Raw genomic sequence first — 11,964 nt, forward strand, 5'->3', positions numbered from 1 at the left:
AGATTTCCATGATACTGAACCACCAGCTAAAGTAAAAACATAACCACTTGTTGATTTTGTTTCATCAGAATCAGAAATCCAATTTGCATCACTAAACCCCTCAATTACTGCAGGAAAACATGTATAATGAATGCCATAATTGATGGTTCCTTTTAAGTATCTAAAAACTCTTTCTAATGCAATCCAATGAGAATGATCAGGATTATTAGTATACCTTCCTAATCTACCAACTGCATATGCAATGTCAGGCCTAGAGAAGTTTGTCAAATGCAACAAAGAACCGATAATTTGAGAATATTTATGTGAAGAAATTCCTTTACCCAAATTTTTCTTTAGCTTGATGGATGAGTCATAAGGAGTAGAAACAGGTTTCATATCAAAATAATTAAACTTCTTCAACAGCTTTTCAACATAGTGTGATTGGGTTAAAATCATGCCATCATTTTTCTTTATAAGCTTAATACCCAAAATCACATCTACAGGACCAAGGTGCTTCATATCAAAATTTCTAGACAAGAAAGACTTCACATCATTTATGAATTGCATATTACTACCAAATATCAATATGTCATCCATATACAAACATAAAATGACACATCCATTATCATCAAATTGTTTCACATACACACATTTATCAGTATTATTGATTTGAAAACCATACGAAAGAACAACTTGATCAAATTTTTCGTGCCATTGCTTTGGAGCTTGTTTCAAACCATATAAAGATTTAACAAGTTTGCAAACTTTCTTTTCCTTCCCCTGTTCTACAGAGCCTTCAGGTTGGCTCATATAAATTTCTTCTTCTAATGCACCATTTAAAAAGGCAGTTTTTACATCCATTTGATGAATTTCTAAATTAAAAACACAAGCAAGTACAATTAAAACCCTAATGGTAGTAACTTTAGAAACAGGAGAATATGTATCAAAGAAATCTACACCTTCTATTTGTTTACACCCAATCACAACAAGTCTTGCCTTAAATTTTTCTATAGATCCATCAGTTCTTAATTTCTTTCGAAAAATCCACTTACAACCTATACTTTTACAACCAGGGGGAAGATCAGTAAGAAACCAAGTTTTATTATTTTTAAGAGAACTCATTTCATCATTAATAGCTTCTTTCCAAAAAGGTGCATCAATAGACCTCATGGCCTCACCATAAGTTTTAGGATCATCTTCAAGCAAAAAAGAGCAAAATTCAGAACCAAAATCCTTAACTTTTTTAGATCTTTTACTCCTCCTAGGTTCAAACACAATGTCCTTATTAGTATTACTACAAGTAGACAAATTAGAACAAGAAGTATCACAAACAGATTTAGACAATTTATTTTTCAAAGGAAAAATATTTTCAAAGAAAGTAGCATCTCTAGATTCCATAATAGTACCATTAGAAATTTCAGACACTTCTGAATTAACTACCAAAAATCTATAAGTAGTACTATGCATAGAGTATCCAACAAAAATACAATCAACAGTTTTTGGTCCAATTTTCCTTTTCTTATTAATGGGAATGTTTACCTTTGCTAGACACCCCTACACTTTAAGATATTTCAGGTTTGGTTCTCTTTTTCTCCATAGCTCATAAGGGGTTTTTTCAAAATTTTTATAAGGCACTCTATTAAGAATATGACATGCAGAATACAAAGTTTCACCCCACATATTACTTGGTAAACCAGAACTTACAAGCATAGCATTCACCATATCAAGCAATGTACGATTCTTTCTTTCCGCAATACCATTAGATTGAGGAGCATACGGAGGTGTCACTTCATGAATAATACCTGTGACACCCTCTACCCCGACATATATATAAATAAACAAAATATATAAAAATATTGGTAACCAAATTCACACGGGTAAAAGGTTCACATTCACTTCACTATTATCAATTAAACTTATTAAAACATATTTGGCTCAAAATAAGGCCATCAAAATTTACATAGATATTTTATTAAATCAGTGAAATAAAATAAAATAGACTAACATCATGCAACTAATATAAAAACTTATGTCCCACTGTCACATTCTATCAGAGTGTTGTGTCTCGACGTCCTTCAGCATAATGTTCCTTAAGGCAATTCACCTAGTCGTCTGCTCCCCCGAACACAAAGTTCAAGATCATCACAGGATCCAAACACAAACAGCAAACCGGGAGTGAGTTATCACATTTCTAACTACTAGAGAGAAACAACACAACATATAGTAGCCAAATACAATTTACTTAGCATATCTCACACTATTTCATCACTTTGTCATTCATCAATCACACTTTTCAATCATCAATCACAATACACAGGAATCACACACTCCGATCAAGACATAATAACACATCAATTTCATAATAAACAATTAGCAAGCTTATGCAACAGTTATGCTAAAACTCAAGCCTATATGCAATGTGGTACCATGTCAGTGAAAAACCTCGTCGGGCGCCTAGGAGTACATGACAAGACAAACCGCACAATAGTAAGTCAAGTCACTCTCACTAGGTAATATCATAGGGAGACCAGTCAGGGTCACAGTGTTTTGCGAGAATACTCCAACCATATGGGATCAACATAGGCTTAAAGGAGCACTCAAACCGTGTCACCCCCAAGGCCTACACTCCGAAGAGTCCGTCAGGGCCTCTCCCTTCTGATTCAGGTCCAACCCAGAAAACATTTTAGCACACAGACTCTATCTATGAACTGTACAAAACACACGACTCCTCAATTGTTCTCAAAATAATTTTAACTCGTCGCCCTTTAAGGGTCTTATCATTAACTCGTCGCCCTTAAAGGGACTTAACATTAACTCGTCGCCCAAAAAGGGACTTAGCATCAACTCGTCGCCCTTGAAGGGACTTATGATCGTGTGATTGTACAATTCATAGTTCACAACTCAATGCGCATATATATCTCAATCATATACATACTCAATTTATCACATACACTTAATCCCAATCACAATGGTATAATCTCAATTTAACATGTTATCACACCTCATGAATCATATACACTTTACCTATGAACTATGCAATACACACATCTACTCAATGGTTTTCAAAATCATCTTAACTCGTCGGGTTCCCACAGTGGATCCCATCACAATACCCGTCGCCCTTAAAGGGTCTTATAATTGTGTGATTGCACAGTTCATAGTTCACAACTCAATACACACATCTCATCTCAATACACATGTATTTCATCATCCGTCACATGTTCAATTTATCACATACTCACAGTTTGAATCATCATTTCATAACCTCAACATAACAATTTATACAAAAGATTTCATCACAACATGGGGTGTAAAATCCCTGAAATAGTTTCTCACAATTATATCACAATCAATTAATCAAATTCATGGGTTAAACACAAAGACATCAAGAGCACTCAAGTTTATCAATCAATTCTCATCAGGACATCAATTGGTACATAGAACACAATAATATTATATTTATAATCATAAAGAGAAAATTATAATTCAATAAACATCCCAAAATAAACCCAAATTTAGTTCTCTAAGGATCCCTACACATGTTCATTCTAATCCCCAATTGCGATAAACTCATCCCTTACCTCTAAGCGGGCTCACGTGTCTTCAGCCAGCGATAACAACATCTCTAGCGGTTCCCAGAAATTCTTTCAATTATTCATCCGACTACTCCGATAGAATTCCCAAAAGTCAGAGAGACGGAGAAGAGATTGAAACCTCCACTTGTACTGTCTTCATACGATTCCTTTTTCTCCCTCCACGAATATTATCTCGCAAATCACAACGGTGGAAGCTTGCGGAATTGAATTTCGAACAACATATCCAAATTTCACAATAATCCAACGGTTAACGAAACCGGGATCATAGTTTTACCAAGACAGCTCTGGGTTTCTGCGGGAAAGAAAAAGGCTACAATGCGAAGGGTGTTTCTCTCAATTCAGATGATATCGAAATTCCCAGCGGTGAAAATGCTCGGAATTGTGTTGCGAACATGATACTCAAATTTCACAACGATCCAACGGTGAACGGGTTCGAGATCGTCGTTTTTCTGAGACTGGTTTGGTGGGCTGCGGGAAAAAGAAAGGGTTTTGAGAGGAGAAGGGGAAAAACGAAAATGAGGTCAAAAGGAGGCAGCTGACTTAACATAACTATTTATACCTAGGGTACTCAGCCTATTATTTGCTCTATATTTATTTATTTATTTATTTTTTACTAAAAAGCTTTTTAAATTTATTTACGAAAAATTGGGATGTTACAATACCATGCATTTCACAAAAATTACTCATGTCTAAAAATGTGTATTCTCCACCTCTATCGGAACATAAAATTTTAATTTTTCTTTCTAATTGATTTTCTACTTCTGTTTTATATACTTTGAACTTATCAAACAATTCACTTTTGTGATTAACTAAATACACATAACAATATTTGGAGAAATAATCAATAAAAGTAATAAAATATCTCTTACCATCACGTGTTAACACATCATTACTATCACATACATCACTATTAACCAATTCAAGCAAGTTAGTTTCTCTTTCAATACATGTAGTAAAACTCTTTCTAGGTTGCTTTGCTTGAATACATGTTTCAGATTTTTGTTTTAAATCAATGGAAGCCTTAGGAATAAGATTAAGATACATCATTCTTTTGATAGAATTCAAATTCACATGTCCAAGTCTAGCATGCCACATATTAGAACATTCAACATTTGCAACAAAAGAAGAAATATTGGATATTTTATTAATAGAATGAGACATAAGATTTAACTTAAACAAACCATCACAAATGTAGCCTTTACCAATAAAATTACCATGTCTCGTAATAACAACTCTATTGGATTCAAAAACAACCTTGTACCCTTGTTGGACTAACAAAGAAGTACTTATTAAATTTTTTTCTAATATCAGAAATATGATAGACACCATCTAAAACAATAAAGTTTTCCGAAGATAGCTCTAGTTTCACTTGACCTTCTCCTAACACATGTGCCATACTCCCATTCCCCATGCTCACAGTACGTGTGCTTGATTCCTGATATAAATAAAATAATTTTTTATCAGCACACACATGAACATTAGCCCCGGAGTCTATAAACCAATCATTTGAGTTAAAAACACAATTTAACTCAGGGCTAGTGACATGGTACTTGTTAGATGGGGAATCAGAGGCAGCACTGGTGGTAACAACATTAGCCTGCGGTTTAGGGAAAGACGTGGCCTGGCGATGATGTTGAAAACAATTCTTAGCCAAATGATTAGCTCGCCCACAAACAAAGCAAAAAATTTCATTCCCCGAATTTTTATCCTTAGGCTTATTGTTGTTATTAAAAGCATTGTTCTTATTTTTAGAAAAGGAAGGCTTTCTACCAAATTTATTTTTGTTAAACCCATGCCTTTTGAAGGACTTAGAGAAAGGTTTGCTAGAGCTCTCAACAAGATAGGCCTTAGAGTGAGAATCAGATTTTTGCAAGTGTTTTTGAGATGAACGATGTTTATCCTCAATGCGGAGACAGACAAGCAAATCATCAAAGGTAAAACTTTCATGTTTATGTTTCAAGCTTCGAGCAAAATCAGTCCACGAAGGAGGCAATTTTGATATCATGAAAGCCACGAACATAATGTCAGGCAAAACGATTCCTTTCAATTTCATGTCATAAACAATGTTTTCAAATTCATGAATCTGATCTGAAATAGATTTTCCATCAACCATTTGAAACTCAATCATTTTTTCACAAGAGTAACGACTAAAACCTTTTTCAGCAGATCCATATTTCAATTCAAGTGCTTCCCATAACTCAACAGAAGTTTTGGTATGGAAAAAAATCTTATATATGTTATCAGCCAAAGCACTTAAAATGCGTCCATGACATAAAATATCTTTATCAGAAACATCATGCTTAATGGTTGCATTAGTTTGAACTATATCAGTAGAGGAAGTTGAAGTTTTTATTTCTCTTTTAGAAATCACAGAGTATAAATCCAATTCAGTAAGCCTGAATTTCATTTGTTGTTGCCAACAGAAAAAATTTTCACCCATAAATTTTTCAGGCTTACTGGAAAGGGACTTAATCATATCCATGGCGGACATTTTGATAAAATAGGATGCTACTGCAAAAAAGACTATGCAAGAAGAAAGTGAAAAAATAAAATTTTTCTCTCTAAGACTGTTAGAAAATAAAATAAAAATGAAAGAAAATAAATACGAAGAAGATGCACAATCTTGAATTAAATAACAAAATAACAGTAGCAAAATAAATTTAATTGACAACACATGAATAATGCATTATAATATACAATAAACACAAGAAAAAAAAATTAGGGGAAGAAAGATATAGCCTGGGTTGAAGTGCATAAACGTTATCCTTAGAGAGAAAACGCCCCCACTGCACGGGTAAGAAATTCTGATTGCGCTCCTCTCCCAAGATACGACAACCCGTTGGTTCCGATCGTGTGCAGTGAAAGGATCCCCGAACCTTATGAACACCAATGCTCTTACTCTCAAGAAATAAATTATTTTATAAGAGAAGATATAGAAAATTTTGGGAGAAAAAGATGAGACTGTAATTTTGTCATCTTTTTAGAAATGAGGAAAGAGAATATATAGGCACAGGTCACCTTAAACAACAAACAAAATATGACCGTTGGAAACTAGCCTACAATTGTCAAAACAAATCTAACAAACTAGTTGACTCATTAAAACAAAATCTTAAGAAAATCTAAAATAAATATTTTATTTTATAAAATAGAATTAATATATATTTACAAATTTTAAATTAAAACACAAATATTTATCAACAGCTGGTGCATGCGAAGAGAGGGAGATGGAGGTTGATGCGGAGCCATGTTAGAAAAATGTTCACACATGGCATCAACCTTAGTGGCCAACTCGGAGTGCTTCTCGGCGAGGGCGGAGATGGCTTCTTCGAGTCGATCAGTGGTGGTACGGCGGGTACCGTGCTCTGCCGTAATAGCAGGTCGGACCAAAGTGATATGAGCGAGAGGAAAGAGAAAAGTACCTACGCTAAACTATTATTGGAAAATGGTTTTCTCTGCTTTATTCATGAATATGATCTCCTTTTATACAATGGTATTGCACCGTTATGGCCTGTAACTAACTGGGAGAACAGAATAACAGTCCTAAGCCGTTGTAACTAACAGGTGACCCTACATGCATTACGTTGCATGATACAAGCTTATATGTAATCCTCAAGGTGTTTAGGGCACGAGACTTGTCTTCGTGGACGTTCCTTGTGATTCAGTATTGTGGCACTTGTGATGCTATCATAATGCATGAAGTCAAGAAACTTTAAGAATAAATTTGCAAATTGTTTGAGTGAGAACACTGATCATCTTTGATCGTTATATTTAGAAGAATACATAATTACATTTTGTATTTACAAGAATAATAATAAAAGATAAATATTACAGTCATAATTATCCATGACTTCATTTACTTTTCTTGTCATTCTTCTGCTTTTGAGGAATTATTGGTGTTAATCATGTATATCTTCCGTCTTTGTCGTTCTTCTGCTTTTGAAGAATTGCTGGCTGATTTAATTTACCAATTATTGGCATACATCACATGGAAGCTCATGCTCTGGTTGCCAGGTAAAGTTATAGTTCTTTACTGAATATGTTAATCTTCTACTAATAGATGGATGCGGAGGCATGCTATCAACAGTTGAAATGTGTATGTATAGTCTGTTATTTCCTATTTTTAAAAACAGAAAAGCAATAAAAACTTGTTTGATAATAGTTGATTTAAAAAACTGTTTTCAAAACTAATATCTTAGTTTTTAAAACCAGAAAATCAAAATATATCTCTTAAGTTGTTTTTGTTTTGTATTTTTAGTTTTCTATTACTCAAGTGTTCTCTTATACTTTAACTTCTACTTTTTGAAAATCAGTTTTTGAAAATTATTTATAGAATAGATTTTAAAACAAAAAAACAAAACTCAATCAAAGTATCAAACACACCTTTAGTTTCTATATGTTGTTTTCTTCTACAATTTCTGTGCACCCTTTAGTGTTCCATAAGAAATTATTTTTTGGTTGAGTCATAATTATCTTTTTGTTATAGGTTAATTGAGAAAGATTTGCAGTTTCCATTCATGGCCGTACTTATTTCAGGTATCATTCCTATTTTTGGGTTTTAGTTTTGTTAGTCAAGAAGTGGGCCAGGCGTGCAACTGATTAAGCCCATTAAGGGTGTGCTTATGTCAGCAATCCAACAACTGCCTATAAATAGGAATAACTGTAAAGTGTAATCAGTTTAGGGGACTTTTGGAAACTGAGAAAGCGGTGTAAGGACGAGGGAGGAGAGGGGAAGAGAGGTACATTTGTCAGGTACACAAACTCATTCTATTTTAATTGTTTCGTTCTTTTCTTCTTTGCATATGATTTAGATGAAGATTGCAAGATTGTTTCCAGGATTAGGCAAAGATCGTCGTGGACATGGATTCAAGCATCTCGATCTCCAGCAGGTATGCATATATTATAAAACCTTTCTAATATTAAATTGTGTGAAAATAACCAACGTGGGTGTTACACTAATTAATTATGCGTTTATTCTAAATCAAGAACCTTAATTTCTTTCATGGAACAAGAATGTTTGTAACTAAATTACGTTCCAAGATTATGAATCCCCTTTCAATTTCACCGATTAATTAATTTTGTAAATTCTTGGAAAAAGATTTGCACTAATTGCTAATGGATCTCTGGGTCGAATTTTTATATGATTAATTTGGGTTTGTGTTGTGATAATTGCAGGGTGAGAAATTTAAGGAATTTGGAGCACCTGAGTTTCATCATGACTGTGCGAAGGAACTCGAAATTCATAGTGAGTTCAAAGTCTGCTAGGTGGCCCTATTCATAACACGTGTGAAAGGTAAGTGTGCATATAGACCCACATTAAGGTGCAATTAATTAAGGTGATGCATTCTTGCATGCAAAACTGCTCCTTTTGGACCCACTTTGGCCATCCTCATAACCCTAGCGAAATCTACCCTCGTAGGACCATGATTCTACTATGAATTTCGTGTTCCATCCTGCAGCCATGGCTGATAGTAACTCTGGTACCCCCAATTCCTTTAATTTCTCACACTGCAAAAACAACAATCAAAGGCCAAGAATATCAATTCATCATATTGAAATTCAACCGGAAGATATATCCATCCATTTGGTATGTGTTTAATTACTACAGAATCTTTAAGTTTATAAAATATCAATTACTTTGTTGCATGCATAACCAAATTTACATACATCATATACAACCAAAGTTGTAACTGTGCCAGAAAGGGATAAAGAACAAGAAAAGAAAATGAAGCAGCTAAAGAAAGAAAGTTATACATTATTATGTGATTGATGCTTCTCTTGAATTAAAGGGTCCTTACTGATTTAACAGTGTCGATGTAGGCTTTCAATGTTGATTCTGGACACCAAACGAGCTTCATGGTGTGTGACCGTGTGTGAGTGAGTTTTTTTTTTTGTTTCTTTCTCTCTAGCTGTGCACAGTTATATATCTTCATTTTCTGAGTTTTTTTGGATATCGTGTGAGGGTGATTAATAGAGGTAGTGAGGGGACACTTTGACGTACGGGATAGAGTTAGGAATATATATATATATATATATATATAATATTTATCGAGGAACAAGAAAGGAGCTTCCGTATAAACTTGATCATGCAAAGAAAAGGGTATGTTATTTCTCTACTCCTTATCTATGCCTATAAGTTCAAACTTGAATTGATTTGAGAGTAGGAATTCTTGTAGGTGACATTTCCACAGTCATGGTGCTCGAAGACTGACATAGAAGGATTACATTTTTTTTGTTAAGATTGTAAGAAACACTTGATTGTCACACCTAAATTTTGGTATGTGGAATAAATTGAAATAAAAACAACTTTAATGTAAAAAAATATTACATTCAATATTAAATAATGTTCATATATTTCTCTGGTGAATAATGTATTACTGAACACATTAATTGTTTTCCTTTATTATTTTTTTTTAAAGTTGTAGTGGTGTAATGATTTAGGAAGTTATTAAATAATTTTAGTTATAAAAAAAATTAAATTCATTTATCCGAATTATCATTCAATAGAACGATATATTGAGGTAAATAATGTAATGGCAGCCTTTTTAAAGTATGTTTGTTCAAACCAGCTACTCTCTCTATTAATCTTCCTTTAATATACATGTTATCAATTTTAAAATATGTATTACTTATGAGTTATAATACTTCAGAGTTGGAAACAAAAAAACAAGACATCGTGCCTTTGTTTCTCCCTCACATAATGTAACTTAAGAAGCTAACATTATACGAAAAATATGTGTTTTGTATAATAGTAAATTGGTCTATAACTAAACTAAGGAATTTGTTTCAACATACAATTTTGACTTAAATAATTTTAGTCAGTAAAATACATCGTCTTGATTTTACTACTTAAACTAATATTGTTTCTATTTTAGTACCCCATACTTTTTATATTTTAATACTCACTTTTATTGAAAGATTCATAAATGATTTATAATTAATGATGTGATACTTTATCCTTATTAAATGATATGTAATTGATGATATGATACTTTATTAATTTATTACGACATCATTTAATGAAATTTTACTTATCATATATACTAAAATATATCTAACATAAAAATGTAAAATACAAAAATAAAAAGGAAAGATAATTTTAAGTAATAAAATCAAAATGAAATATTTATCTGGTAGTAAAATGTTAGTTAAGCCTATAATTTTGTTATGCCTTCAAATGTGCATAATGTGAACCACAAATCTAATTGTTAGCATGATTGAAATCCAAATGAAACCACTTTTGAGATTAGAATAATAAAATACTATTGGTTTATTGGTATCTTTGAGTTCACATTCATTGTAAGGTGGCACACGTACTCATGCTAATTGAACATACGAACCTAAAAGATAGGTTTTTTATCTATTGGATAAAGTCGTTTAGACCACTTATACATATATTGCATAAGAAGATGAAGGGTAAGCTTTAATATCTCTTTATTGTGCAACCCTCTGTTTTTTCATTCCATAAGGAAATCAAGACGTACAGTTGGAGATTACAGATTGGATTTAATAATTTATTATTAGATTGACTACACCAACAATATTTGAAGTTAAATAGTAACAAGTTAGTAACAAATTACAAGTGTAAATAGTGTAATGAACTGTTTGGAGCACAGTTTAATCTAAAACAAAGTAAGAAAAATGTTGATTTGAAACTAAAAAACTAATTTTTTAGAATACAATTCAGTTAAAAAAGAAATAGTTTAGCTCAATTCATAGAGCATTTCGATTCAAACTTTTACAACTTTTTTTCAATTAAGTTTGGTTTGAACAAATTGTTTTTCAGTTCGGCTTAATTCTCACACAATTCAATTCACTTTTTTTGTCCATCCCTATTCTAGCAGCGTACATGAATATTTCAAGTGAACTTTATTTTACATAAACACCCCTATAGCATGTCAACAACCATTGTGCTTAGCCTATATATCATACAATACAAGGTAAATTTAACGGGAAAGGTTTTTTTGACCAGAACACTAGCGTAAAATATTTATTAATTTTATTAATGATTAAATTTTAATCGTCAGGATCATTTTTTTCAAACATACTTTTTTATTTATAAAATTTGAGCTTGAAATCTTACTAAAAGTTTAAGGAAATCAATTTTAATTCATTATCATTGATACTTATGACTTCTTGATATTTAATGGAAAAATTAAATATAAGAGATCATCTCCAAGATTTATTTATGAACTGTCATGGATAGATTTTCTTAAATGTAAAAAAGCAATTGAATATAATTAAAGATACATTATAGATTTTTGTAAGAAGCAAAATGAAATGATATTAATATATAGAGATGGAGTGGAGTACAAAGATGATATATTATAACTCATTCATTGCATAGATTTATTTAAATGTAAAAAAATATAGTTTGGATACATTGTATTTA

At 32.3% G+C, this 11,964-nt stretch overlaps 1 long non-coding RNA gene and 1 other non-coding gene across 3 annotated transcripts; both read left to right on the forward strand.

The window, feature by feature from the left end:
- Window positions 1-8,266: 8,266 nt before the first annotated feature.
- Window positions 8,267-9,918, forward strand: LOC102660773 (uncharacterized). 2 transcript variants are annotated; one of them, XR_005890920.1, is made up of 4 exons: window positions 8,267-8,324; window positions 8,409-8,461; window positions 9,393-9,449; window positions 9,749-9,918. It is a non-coding gene; the product is annotated as an uncharacterized lncRNA (long non-coding RNA). The 2 variants fall into 2 exon arrangements; XR_001387674.3 differs by having other exon boundaries at window positions 9,393-9,918.
- MIR10198 (microRNA MIR10198) lies at window positions 8,774-9,051 on the forward strand. The gene has a single exon (NR_161656.1). It is a non-coding gene; the product is annotated as a microRNA MIR10198 (primary transcript).
- Window positions 9,919-11,964: the final 2,046 nt, after the last annotated feature.

This window comes from Glycine max, chromosome 3 (genome assembly GCF_000004515.6).
Source record: "Glycine max cultivar Williams 82 chromosome 3, Glycine_max_v4.0, whole genome shotgun sequence".
In the NCBI taxonomy this organism is placed as follows: Eukaryota; Viridiplantae; Streptophyta; class Magnoliopsida; order Fabales; family Fabaceae; genus Glycine; species Glycine max.